The sequence below is a fragment of the Vollenhovia emeryi genome, unplaced genomic scaffold, assembly GCF_000949405.1.
Source record: "Vollenhovia emeryi isolate VEMERY1.0 unplaced genomic scaffold, V.emery_V1.0 DF939142.1, whole genome shotgun sequence".
NCBI lineage: Eukaryota > Metazoa > Arthropoda > Insecta > Hymenoptera > Formicidae > Vollenhovia > Vollenhovia emeryi.
This window is the reverse complement of record NW_011967224.1, coordinates 44,532-58,624: the sequence shown is the minus strand read 5'-3', so window position 1 is coordinate 58,624 and position 14,093 is coordinate 44,532. Positions and strand designations below refer to the sequence as shown.

Sequence of the window (14,093 nt, the reverse complement as noted above, 5' to 3'; positions counted from 1 at the left end):
ATAATTTGATTAAAATTGCAAGCATTAAAACATTATTTCTCGATATAATACATCATTTATACATATAATATGTATATTTTTATATTTTACATATGGCATTAATAGGAAACTTAGGATAAATGCGATATAGCTAAAACGTATTACAAGGAATATAAAAATTAATATATGTATTATATACAATTTGCATAAGTTTAAATGTAATATTATATATATTTATATATTAGCCATCTTAATTTTTGACAACTCCATATCCTTACATCTATTAATTTCAATCCGATAATTTTCACATTTATAACATAAAAAGTACTCAAGCATTGTAATTACTTTAACCACACTTGGAGAAGAAATCTCTTGTTGGAAAGAAGTTTTTATCAAGAGCATTAACTAAAAGTGTGCGCAATACCGGATTGCCAAGCGACCCTGCTCGGTGTCGAATATCGATTGGACCCTCCAGCAATGATAAGAGGGGTTTCAGAGGCGAGACTTAAAGTTTCGACCGGACATAGAGTCGCGCGTGATATGAAAACATCACTCAGCGCTGTTCGATCGACAAGAAACGGCAATTAATTGTAACGAACAAAATTCTTTTCCCGAGCGTTCACCTGTACTATCTAAATAGTGTAGAATGATGACAAAAAGAATGAAGTTTGGACGAGTTCAATGCGCGTTTACCATGGGACAAGAAATTATTGGTATCCTGAGAACATTAAGACATATTTTACATGAAAATTCATATATTATCTGACTTATTCTGATTTGTACATATAATATTGTAGATATTTGTGTTACAAATATTATCACATTTCTCAATTTAAAACAAAGTAGCGTTTAAATAGACACATTGGGCCGATTAGCATTCATACATTCTTCGGAATTCGACTCTTGTCATTTAAACAGCGTATTGCTCTGCAGTAGTGTATGTATTATTTAACTTTCGATGTTATTAATTATTCTAATTATTCTGTATTCTTATAGATTTATATAGTTTTTGCAGTTTTTATTATACTTATTTTAATAAGTACTTGTCTGGTGGAGAGCTATTATATATTTATATATATTATATATTATATATATTATATATTATATATTATATATACGTTCGACCCTTTTTATATAAAGCTATCTACTGATAAAGCTTTCTACTGAAATTAAATAGGAATTAGATAATGAGGCAGTATGTTTTTCTTTTCAAAATGTCACTGGTAAAGGTGTAATAATTTTCCGAATTTCAGATAAACTTTACTTAGCTATTTTGGTACTATTTGAATTTACAAATTTAAAATTTATACAATCTTCTAGCTTGTTCATCGACAATAAAGGCTTTCGCTGTCCTCTACAAGTTTTTACGTGTGCGTTTGTAGAATGAAATTCCCTATGTATTATACATATAATTAAATAAATATTTGTAACTTGTTTATGTCTGTAATTACGAAGGGAAGAGGAAGCTCAATAAATGAATAGTCCGAATGTTTAGAATGTTTTGTGTTCCATATTAATTGTGCTTATTTATTGGATTTAATTAATTTTGTTCTCAGTAAAGGCTTAAACGGTAAGTCTTTCTAAGTCTTAATCATTGTCATTTGCTCGTTCGGTTATTCATTTTCTATTTCACTCGCTCCCTTTCTCTCGTATCTTGCTCCAACCATTCCCCCCCTCCTCCCTCTATCTCTGTCTACATGTGCAGATATACTTATATGCGCGCACGTGCGTGTATATTACATGCGTATATGTGTGTAGTATAAAAACAAACCATTTTTCTCATGATACCTTTGCAACATTTCGATGTATACATAGCGATATTATACCCATATAGCACTGTTGTGATTTTATATTCATCTTGAATACACATGTATAATTAATTATTAATACACTAATAGTAGCTATAAATTATGCAATAATCACGATATTGGAAAGTGACTATTATGACTATTATTGGTAGTAATTTACGTAACACGAGCAACAACAATAGCTGAAATGACAATGTTTGATTCAGTTAAGGAAGTGGAGCGTAATATCAGTTGGAGCGCGAAGCTTGTTCGCGATAAATCTGAACCTAGCGAGCAATATAAATTCTCGGCTAGTACTCTAGCGGTTGGAGCTGTGATAATTGAAGAGCTTATTGCAGAATCTAGATAAATGCATATTTTTGCGGAACAAAATTTAAACTAATTAATTTCAAAGCATTTATATCATTTTATTTGGTTTACATTTAAATCTTTAAATCTTGAAGAGATTAATTTATTCATTATTAGAATTATCTAATTATTTCACGTCCTTTCCTTTAAACGTGCAATAAATAGGTAATATAAGTCTGTGAAAATGAATCTGTCTTTTAAATTATTCTGTTATGTCAAATTTTCGAGTAACGAGTGACTAAAACTTCTAAACTTAAAAAAAATCCGTTATTTTCAGTTTTGACAATATAATTTAGTTTTAACAGTCCACAATTTGTTAAATTTGTGCGATACTGAAATCAGTATAGATGATTTTTGTAGATATTTGGATGCGGAATCCGTTTTCCTAATTAACCTGTCACGTCAAATTTTTTAACCATTAGCTGAAATTTCCAAAAACCGCTATTTTAATTATTTTTTATGGTCCATAAAATGTTAAATCTATTGGATACAGAAACTTGTGCAGATATTTTATATAAAATAGTTTCACAGATTTCAGTATCGTAAAATTTGACCTCGGTTTATTGTAAAAAATAATCAAAGTAACTTTCTGGAGCTTCGGTTGTTTCTAAAAATCAATGAAAAACGTTCTCACAAATTTTGTATCGCGTAAAGTTAACGATATATGGTAAAAAAATGACCAAGTTGCAGTTGATTTTTTGAAATTATAATTATTCCTTATTAAAACTTCTGATATAATTGAGTAATTTGGACAGTCGATTAGTATTCAGTATAAAAAAAATCTATAAAAGTCAGTTACCCTGACTTTTGTAACTGACTCTTGTAGATTCATGTAAATAATCTGCAAATGTTTGTCTCTATTGTATTTTACATAATCAAAGTAAAAGGTAATCGCCATTTTATTCAGCATTCCACGAACTACACGGACTACGAAAATAAGACATACAACGAGGAAAGTTAAATCCAGCCTTACATTCAATATAGCATCAAGATTACCTCGATAAGACTGCTTATTGCCGTTTGCATTATACCACGTCATAGTGTAAATCCATTTATAGCAAATCTTGTGCATTCTACTGCGATCACAGCCATAAGACAATAAATATTGATGCCGAGCAGGTTCTTTTCCTATTTTGTCTCCGATGAAATATATGTGTATTGCTATTTCTATGACTTATCGCTCGTACGTTAACGACTATACTTCGTAGCCCGTTTACTATATCTTATCGTCTTTAACTAACATTTTGGCCTTGAAAATGATAGTAAGCTACCACTTACTTCATGCATTGCTGAACTTATACGCGGACGAATATTCAAACGGTAAATATTAAATTTATAAGTAATTATTACAGATTCAATACACATCCTGCTCTTTGTCAAAGTTCAATTTATATAAATATATATAGAGAGAGAGAGATAATATATTTTTATTATAATAATTTTTTAATGTAAGTTTTTTAATTTATTTTGTTGCACTTCATTTCACAAATATAAGTTTTGCAAAATAATTACACTAATAAAACTGCGACAGTGCAACGTGAAATTAAAGTTTAATTGCATTTAAAAATCCACGAAAACTAAATCTTTGATTTGATTCAAATTAAAAATGAGCTCTTTCTCTCTCTCTCTCTCTCTCTCTCTCTCTCTCTCTCTCTCTCTCTCTCTCTCTCTCCTTTTCAACTAAACAAATTTCTTTTAATAAAAAACGTATTGCGAAAAATATCACATGCTTTGGTGGTCGAGTCGATAACCGCCCGCGTGTGAGGAAGGTCCTGGTTCAAATTCTGGCTGATGTAATATTTTTCGTAACAAAGTTTTTTACAACGACAATAGGGGGAGGGGAAGTGTAGGATACTTAATAGCTTCAAACATTTTCATTGTTCATTGATTTAAAAAAACATGTGAATTTTATTGTTCCACTAAAGAAACTATGTTTAAAGACCGACAATGCTCGGCGCGCAGGATGTGTTGGAAACACTATATATAAAATTCACACAATAAACCATTGGGCTACCCACATTTTGCTCGGACCGTATTGGTTTTCTCACTTGATATATCATATCGACAGTTGAATTCTTTATTGTTGTAAAAAAAAATTTCTTTTTCACTTTACAAAAATTATTTTAGATTGCGTAAAGATGTACAATAAATGTAAAATTACAAAGAGTTTAATAAAGGAAAATATTTAATTAAATAACAATAAATCGGCAACAGCTAGGGAATCAATTTTATTGTTAAATTTGAGAAAATAAAGCATTCGATTCGGCTTTGATCGAGTAAAACATTGTTATAAGTAACAATTGTAGCAGACGGCGGAATCTGCGTTCAGCGCATTTCTTCTAGTTTTAATTAATTTGAACGCCGAAAAAAATTCTCAAACTGGGACTTATTGATGTAATTTCGTGATTTAAAAATTAGTAAAAACTGTTAAATTAAATTATTAGATTTCAGTGCTGATTTGAGAGATTTCGAGAAGTAGCATAGTCAATTAGGAAAATTTAGTAGACGCCTTTTGTCGCGAGGATCATCTCGGTGTGAGGAGATTCTGAACTTTTTTGTTTCAAGTGAATAACAGCTAACCGAATAGTCATAAGTTATATCAAACGAAGGATCCAATTGTGGCAGTGTAATGTCTTCGTATCTCATGTCGTCATGGATTTATAAAGTTTTAAGTGTAGTGTACATTTATGATGAATTTGATTTTACACGTGTTGCGTAAATATGATATTGAATTTTTGTCCGATTTTAACAAGGGATAACCATTAGTCTTTAATATTAATTATTGTTTAATTCAATTAATTTAATTTACAATAGTTTAATTACGATATTAAAGCATTAATATATAGCATAGTAAGTTACTTACATGTTATTTACATTAAGAAAAACGCATATTGATAAAAATGTTTTTATTGAAATAAATCAAATATTAATATAAATGTTTAACATTAATGAAAGTGTTTTCGTTTTATCAATTTCTGAAAAAGTTGTTTAATAAAATTTTACAGCTACAAACAAATTATGTTTAAAATGTCAAACATTTCTGCAAGATACTTGGGAACGATTAAAATAAATATAGGTCGGAACGACAATCGACGCTATCATTAATCTTATAGATTAGTCTAAACCCTATAAATCTTTAGCAAATAATACACGTACAGTGGCAAATTATATTTTAGTTTCTGAAATAAGTTGAATGCCGCGAGTTGTGTATATTACATTTGTATACTTGAAGAAAAGTATAGAGAGAGAGAGAGAGAGAGAGATGTTAAAAAAAATATAAAGTTCTGAATAAAAAATTTCGTCTATACTGCTAAAAGTTTTACTAAAAGTTTCAAGGTAAATTAGTGGATAATAATAATGCAAGAGTAACGAGATGAATGCGTTATAACATAATTTTGTAATGATTCGGTGTGCAGGAACTGGGAATGGTTTGCCAGTTATGGATGTGCTGTATACTCTAGTACAATGCCATTGCTAATTGCCCAACCGTCATTCTCGGTGCTCGACACACGGTGCTCAGATTAATTGCAGAGAATCTGTTACGTGTACATGCATTCGTCAATCGAGATGCGTTTCGCGGCTACTACGTACTACGTGTGGCTACGACGAACATTATGGCAGACAACCTGCAGCCATTAAATAAAAATCTCAATGTCTATTTAGAGATAGACATTTAGATATAATTATGGTTAGATGTACTTTAGAAAGTAGAAAACACATCTCGAGCAAAGAATTTGTATAATACATTTTGACCAAAGAAACTTACACCAATGCCTGTCTTATAGCATTAAAATGTGTTATCTCTAAATTCGCATACTTCTGTCAAACAATATCAACATACAAAAGACGAGGAGTGAAATAACGAGTGTGATATGATGAAAGTCATTATTTCAACACATTTACCAAGCGTCATATAATATGTTGCCAGAAATAGAAGCAAGAATCATCAATCTTGCGGTAGATACTATCATTATTACATCGGGGCGATTTTGCTCCTTTACATTTTCAGATCTCGATAAAATGTCGTCGTTTGGACGTAGGCCATTCGTCGTTATAAGAATATCGCGAGTGTCTTTAAACGCTATGATCGTGTTTTAATAGAATTTTGGCAGTCGCTATGCAGCCGTACAATTGTCATATTCTAAAATAACTTGAAGAAATCTCTCGTCCCCGCATAAAACGCAATCAATACCATATTTCTTCGTCCACAAAAATATTATTTACCATTACACAAATTGATGCCATAATCGATGTATATATTTTTTTTTTCTAGCTAAACTTGGAGTCGCAATCTTTCTGTTTTATTGTAAAAAGAATCTACGTGCAGTTACAATCCGCATTGCAAATTTATTGTCGCAGATACGTTAATTTAAACGATTAAGTGGTTTCCCGAAATGAATGAATTGCAAATTATTAAAGAAATAGGTTATCTTCACTCGCTCATGCTTTTGCATGCACTTAGGCGTCAGTTGATAGAGATGTGACACTGCTCATATCATTTCCCACCGGCCGTCGGAGTGTACAAAACTTTTCCGCGTAACAGACGTGAAAGCTCCTGTTAGAAAGTCACCGTTTGCATTTAATTTTATGTCAGCGATCAAATAACACCCGCGTACATCTAATACAAAAAGTATCAAACGTCAGCTGCATTAATGCAATAAAGGATCCGAAATGCACGATCTGATTTGCGATAGCACGCGAACGTTCATTACTACTTGGGAGGCAAGGTTAAACATATTGTTTCTGTTAACGGTGTGTATCTCGCTCAAGTTACGCAGCAAGTTACGCATCGTAACGCGTAATCCCGCTGGGTCCGTATGCATATGAGATGCAAGACGCAAAGTCGCGTTGAAGCTTATATGATCACTCGTAGTGCAGAAGTGGCCTTAAGCGGCTCGCAGATTATCATGTCTCGTTATGCGAAAATAATCGCGTTACATTGCCGTTTGTTATCGCAGCATAATTTACTGCTGGACATAATATATTCCTGCCTTTAAATTATTCTCACATCCAGGGATCCCGCACAAAGCGAGAACAATCGAGCCTCTTAAGAAATTACTATACACGATTACGTGAATCTGTAATTATTTAATCCACCAACTAAAAAAACAAGTTTCATAATTGATAGAATTAAGATAGAACAATATTAGCAAAAAAAGTAGTTCTTACAATTAAAAGTTTATTTTGCAACGTTGTTTTTAACCCGATTTTTTTTTCATGTTTGTACAATAAGTGTAAGCTCTTACGTTTCTAAATCTGCCGTAAAGCACAACCAATTGTGTCATTATTTAATGCAAAAACTAAAAAAAGAACTTTATTTTAAACACACGAAGAAAGAGGGAATTGTGCAGCAAGAATAGTTTTGCTGATAACGTATCTTTGGAAGATGGAAAACAGATTTCTGTACAGCACAACACAGATACCGATAAATGCGACACACACACGCGCGCGCAATGTACGTGGCAAATTTTTATTTCGAACGTATACTACATAAAGTTCGACAGACCATTCTGTTGATTAATCACGTTCCTTTTTTATTCTGGAATTTCTGCGCGTTTTACTCAACTGTATGCAAAAAGGAAGCGAGTAATATATTGTGCGGTACAAATTGCGGCACACTGTTTTAAGGATCTTCGTAATTATCGCTGGAACAATTTCGAATAGTTTTAACATACAAAAATTGTGTACGCGTCATCATTAAGAACCACTTGAGCTCCAGAGTGCTGAGTATTTTTATCAATGCGTGATCATTGTGTGCGCGTGCGTACGTGTTTGTACGTCCAGATGAAATAAATTGCAGAAAAAATAAATGCCGCTCTCTTAATTTTAATAACAAAGAAAAATTGAATAAACAATAATGAAACTTCGCGGGTCGTCTAGAAAAAATCCTGTTATACGTAGATCTTAAAAAATTGTATATAGTAAAACATTACGTTACTATTTCAGTTACTTTTTAAACAGTTGTTTCACTTTATTTTAATTAAAAAACTTCGTTTATTAATGCAACAAATTATCGCTACTCTGCTTCCGATAAATTGTAAATTAACTCATTGATTAAATCTCGGCTACGGATGTTGCATATGTAAATAGCTGTTTTAAATTTTTTCTAAATGATTATGTTGTTATATCATTTGGTAGCATCCTGTATTTTTCTAACGTCAACCGAAAAGTCCCTCGTCTGTAATCTGGTCCGTGGTACGAAGGTAATAACGCCATTAAAAGTCTCGTAGAATCGGATGGAATTGAATTGCATATCGTAGAAAAGGACGAGCCGCGAGAGGGCTACCCTTTTCCTTCAGCGGCCAACGTGGAAAATCAACGGGGAAGAGTGAATCGCTGAAAGGGAACGGAATGGAAAAGCTAATACGCGAATAAGTTTTCCGTTTGTCACGCAACTAATTACGATATCCCTGTGAGAGGAAGCTCCTCTATACCTGGTACGGAACAGTCGTAAATATTCTTAGAAAGTGACGATTTCCGAACGATTATTCTAAATTATTTTCATTATACTTTATCGCAATTATGCATTTCTATTCACAATTTGCCTGCACGACGTCTCTCAGCGGGTACAAGCGAAAGAATGTTACGTTTATGTCTTGTCCTGTTGAAAATGCAATAATTTCTATATTACTTTTATCGGTTATTTTGTGGAAAACGATTTACATAAAAAGTAGGTGCTTACCATTATCCAATTTTTAATCCTAATAATTGTCCCCATTAAATGTTTATACGGCGTAAAAATTGAGCGGCAATATATTATATTAAATATGACGCTCTTATTTGCACAAAGTAATGATTTTTCAACGTTCAAATTGTATGGAAAATGAATTTATTTGCTTTAATTGGGGATGGAAAGTCGTGACGTAATGATAAAAATACAATCGTATCTCGCCGAACAAAATACTAATAACGAACGATTTTTGCCATGGATATTTTAAAGAACAACGGATCGCTGCTCTTCGCTCGTTTGGTATAAAGTCGATAAGATCGATCGCAATAAGCGTCTATCAAACCTCACGCTAACAAAAATGAAACAGGTAATTTGCGTTCGATTATAAAATTTAATCTAACGCCATTGTTCGTGACACTGAGAAGATCTTAAAGATTTTCCACGTGAAATTTGCTAATCTGACTTACAACGAATTTAAATTTGATTATATTTATTTAAATAATTCGAAGCCCGATAATGCTGCGACGAGTAAGAAAAATACTTGGAATGTAGTTTATTGGATTAATTAATAAATGAACGCACATTTTTATTATACAAATATATTGTACGACCTTGCCATGATGAGAGATAAGATGCTAAAATCGAATCTATGTGCGTCTCGTTGTATACTATATATCTTGCTGTGACTAATAGCTGCGCTTAGTACTAAAGCATTCCTCTCAAGCGCAATATTCCGCTTTGTACCCCATTACACTCGTTGGTAATTAAATTCCCCGTAAGCTTCAACGTAGGTAGTCGGTAGTAGGGAGAATTCATGAATTTTCATATGTGTGTACGTGCGTTTATGTACGAATATGTGCTCGCACATGTTTTCCATGTGTCTGTACGTGTGTGTGTGTGTATGTCAGATATCATATTAGAAAAAACACACACACCCACCGGATATCGATCCTTTGTTCTCCGACGAAGTCTTTTGTGAGAAATGGATGGGTTAAAGATGGGTTTAGATCAAATACACGATTGCGTATAAGCGCATACAACATCGGCAACTGAGCTTGATCGAGTCGACGGTGCCGCGAGTGTCGAGCAAATTCAAATCTACGTCAAATACATATGAATACATTCCGTCTCATTTCGTTTCATATTCATCGCATGATTCATAAGTCATTCAAGCTCGCTAGTTTGGTCTGGATCCAATTTTACGAACTTGTTCATTGCAAGTGTCAAGTATTGACGTTCCATTATTTATCACATCTTCATTTTCTACAAATGCATTTATATGTGTTATAAAAATATAACTGTTTAGAAAGTAGAATGTAAAGCTCTTTCTCCCAGACTGACTCTAAGACCATGAAATAATCAAGCTGTCAAAAATCTTTTTCCAATTAGACGTAGTCATTTCGTTGCACCAAACTAATTGGCAGACACTACACATTTTTCATTTCCGCTTTGCGATGTGAACCAATTGAAACTAAAAGAAGCGCACAATTTATTAGAAACGGTTTACTTTGCGTTACAATCCCGTTATTTGCTATTCTACAATTAGCAAAATTATTCGATAACGATCGTAACTTTGGAATTTACCAACTCAACTCCAATACTTCTCGACGAAAAGATGACCTCTCGATCGGCAGTCGTAGATCCGAATACGGCTACATTTTACACTTTTATATATTGCGCTGCGAGCGAATTTTGAACTATTAACATTTACATCTAAATTATTTTCATTTTCTTTTACTTCTTGTCTTTTACACACTGAGGATGGTCTAAAGAAAGACCGAAACGTTTGTTAATTTTTATACTTAAATAAACGAATTTTTATCTTCTGACACTAACACCCAGTCAAGGCTCTTTTTATTCTTCAGAGCCGTATTCTCATAGTAACTTTGGGACTTGTGCTGTACTCGCCGACAGCTACTTATTATGCGGCTAAAAGAATATCACTGTTAATGTCACAGCTATTATCCTTATCTGTTTTTCACAAACGTGTCAGTTGGGAAAAGACAACGTTGATTTATAAATTCTCACTCGTATTATTTTGCATATAGAAATTTTCTTACATACCAATTGTAATTCGAAAAAAACACTGTATAAGATAAGTGACGCGAAATGTATGTATAAGTAATTCGCATCAAACGCGTGTAACAAAAACTGGAATTTATGTCCATTTGTATGCTGCATAAATAAAAGTTTCTAGATAAAATATAATTTTGTGACAACATTTAATATAGCATAGATCTTTGGAGCACGCACTTTTTCGAAATATAAATCAGTTTATTACAACTGTCTAACCGGGTGTATAAGGAATTTGACGGAATGTGCAGATATAAAGTACCTTTATTTCCGCATATATTTTGAAATTGTACTTGCAAAGTGTGTATGTGCGCGCGCGCGCGCAAGGGGGCGAAGGGGAGAAGGAGAGAGAGATTTTAGAGTTGGATTTTTCTAACAGGACACGTGTGCGCGTGTATTATACATGTGCAGATGCACGCAGTACGTAAACAATCTCACGCAAGCATTTAATATTATAATAAAAGCTGTACTTTTTTTTACTATTCGTCACAAATTTTGCCGTCGCATCTGTTTCCAGCATCGCCTCTCTTGCGCCAATAATTCGTACTAACTTGGTTCAAGTAATTTTACTATACAATAGATAAAAGATTTATAATGTACGTTGGAAATATTCTGTATCGAAAATTGTGAACGAAATGTAGCGCGGGCACACGCGGACAAATAGTCGCAAATACTTATTTCTCATGTCACGCAAAGCAATACCGTGCGACACGATAGGATCTCATTTGCTAAATATAATTTTCTCGCTTTGCGTACGTGTGTACGCGGCCTCGCTAAGCTAGTAAACAAAATCTGTTTGTCGACACGACAGTGAACCAGCGTACAAATGTACATAAAAATCTGCTAATGCTCCTATAACGCGTGTTACTTGTATATTACTGGATCAAATTTATTATTACGCTAGATATTCGTATAGATTCTTGTATGTATATTGGCGATATATCATAGCCACGAGTCGTAATTATGAAGTTCGGTCGTTTTAAATATTAACGAAAATGAAATTGATCAGTCGTTGAAAATTCATTTCTTTATTTATTTATATTTGGTTTAATTAGAAGATTAATACGTCAAAATGCAATGCGATAGGGAGAGAATATTGAAGCGCCCTGTGGCAAATTTTTAGGCAGACATTTTCAATTAAATCTGTCAATCGAATATTTCACGTAAATGTCACGTGGAATATGACGTGAGTGTATTTAAAGTTCACGAGCGTCGGTTCATTTCTCGAGTTGCACAGGTTTCCTTTACGCGGCAAAAGTCCCTTCGTTTTCTCCTCCTTGTTCCTGTTCGATTTTGAATTTCGTTTTCCGTATAAACGGAGAAATTTTTACTTATGTATACATATATGTATAACGCGAACAAGTTTTCGTTACTAACAAAAATCTAGAGAGACTTTAGGAATTGACCAAGAGCCAGCTAATATAATATAAACTTAAAGTTTATACGTTTGTGTACACCGAAAAAAATTTCTGGTTGAATATGGACGAATCAGATAATTCCTTTAGGATTTACCAGATTCCTGTAATCCTACAGAAATTCTGGTAAATCCTAAAGGAATTCTGGTTAGGATTTACCAGAATTCCTTTAGGATTTACCAGAATTCCTGTAATCCTACAGAAATTCTGGTAAATCCTAAAGGAATTCTGGTAAATCCTAAAGGAATTATCTGATTCGTCCATATTCAACCAGAAATTTTTTTCAGTGTACGCTCATCTCTCAATTTACGTGGAGCATTCGTTCCACGTGATTATTTTTAACCTTATAGATTAATAATTGCGCAAACGGGGTCTGCGACAGTGTGCAAAATACGTAAGAAAAAAAAAGTCCACGTCTGCTATTGCTCCACGTAAATTGACAGACGAGCGTGTACAAATGTATAATCTTTAAGTTTACAATACATTAGCCGGCTCTTCTTTGTCAATTCCTAAAGTCCCTCTGAAGTTTTATCAGTAACTTCTGTTCACGTTTACCGATTTTAGGAAAGTGTTCGAGATCGCCGAACTGTACAATTCGTATCGTTTAATTCCCACTGAAGGCTTCGTTGCGTCGCTGCAGCGCGATGATTTTTGCGAAAACCACTTCGTTTAATTCTCATTGAAGCTTCGTTGCGTCGCTGCAGCGCGATGACTTTTGCGAAAACCATTTCGTTTAATTCCTCGGTTTTAAATGTTATTCTATTAGGTGCGCAGCTTGTAATGCAAAGTAACACGATCGTGATTACGTGCAATTTTATTATTATATCTGAGAATATACGCGGGGTGTTCGTCAGAATCGAGAGACGAGTAACGAAATGTATAATTTACGTGTAAACGGCGTGATTGTTTTTCCCCCCCACTTCTTCGCCCGAAACGGCGTAAAACGCGCGTAGAAACACCGAGGTTTCGTCGTGATCGAGTCGAAATAACGTTGTTATGTAAAGGTTACAGAAGATTCACGTACCGAAATCTCCGCGCCGCCGCCTGCGATCCATGGAAATTCTCAGCAAAATCGCCTCTGTCGGGCGGCGAGCACCTGACGTAGCACGTTTTCACAAGACTCCCTTGTATTTGTCGGCATTCGCGCACGTGCACCGTTGGCGTTATCACGACTACTGAATCACTCCATTATCGCGGCGCGCTGCTCACCGAGTCGCGCGTATCGACAGCACACACTTCCTTCCCGCGCGAGTGAGTCGTCCAGCCCTGGACCGCGCAACCCTCGAGGAGCATGTTTGGATGCGTCGATCCTCGAGACTATCTCGATCCACGCGCGCTCTTCTCCTCTCCTCTCGCCTCCTCGTCGTCCCCGCGGAAGACCACGACTCCCGTTTATACGAGCGACACCCGTACACCTGCCATAGTCGTCTTCGGAGAGGATCAGGCTTAAATCTACCGAAATTCACCTGATTGTGAGGGAGAAAGAGAGAGAGAGAGAGAGAGAGAGAGAGAGAGAGAGAGAGAGAGAGAGCGAGCGAGCGAGCGAGCTCGTTTTTATCGCGTCTACGATCGAGCCCAAACTCGACGGCGGCGATCATTGATCGTACATTCCAACGTCCTTACTCCACGATTCCCTCTTCGAACGAGGCCCGCGGCACATTCGTCGCTTACTCGTACGCACTACTGGCTTGCACGCGCGCAAGAGCGATTTATCACCGAGCTCGCCGTGATTTGGGACGAGCGAGCATCCGCAATGTGAGAAAATTGGAAAGATCCGCTGCGCTAGCGTAACGCGAGTCC

At 34.8% G+C, this 14,093-nt stretch overlaps 1 protein-coding gene across 4 annotated transcripts in view; it reads right to left on the bottom strand.

The window, feature by feature from the left end:
- The window catches only part of LOC105566710 (octopamine receptor beta-2R-like), a 47,991-nt gene extending 33,904 nt beyond the window's left edge, over window positions 1-14,087 (bottom strand). For all 4 annotated transcript variants that reach the window (XM_012020921.1, XM_012020922.1, XM_012020923.1 and 1 more), the window contains exon 1: window positions 13,318-14,087. The gene's annotated coding sequence lies outside the window, so the exon portion shown is untranslated. The remainder of the gene's footprint in view (window positions 1-13,317) is intronic.
- Window positions 14,088-14,093: the final 6 nt, after the last annotated feature.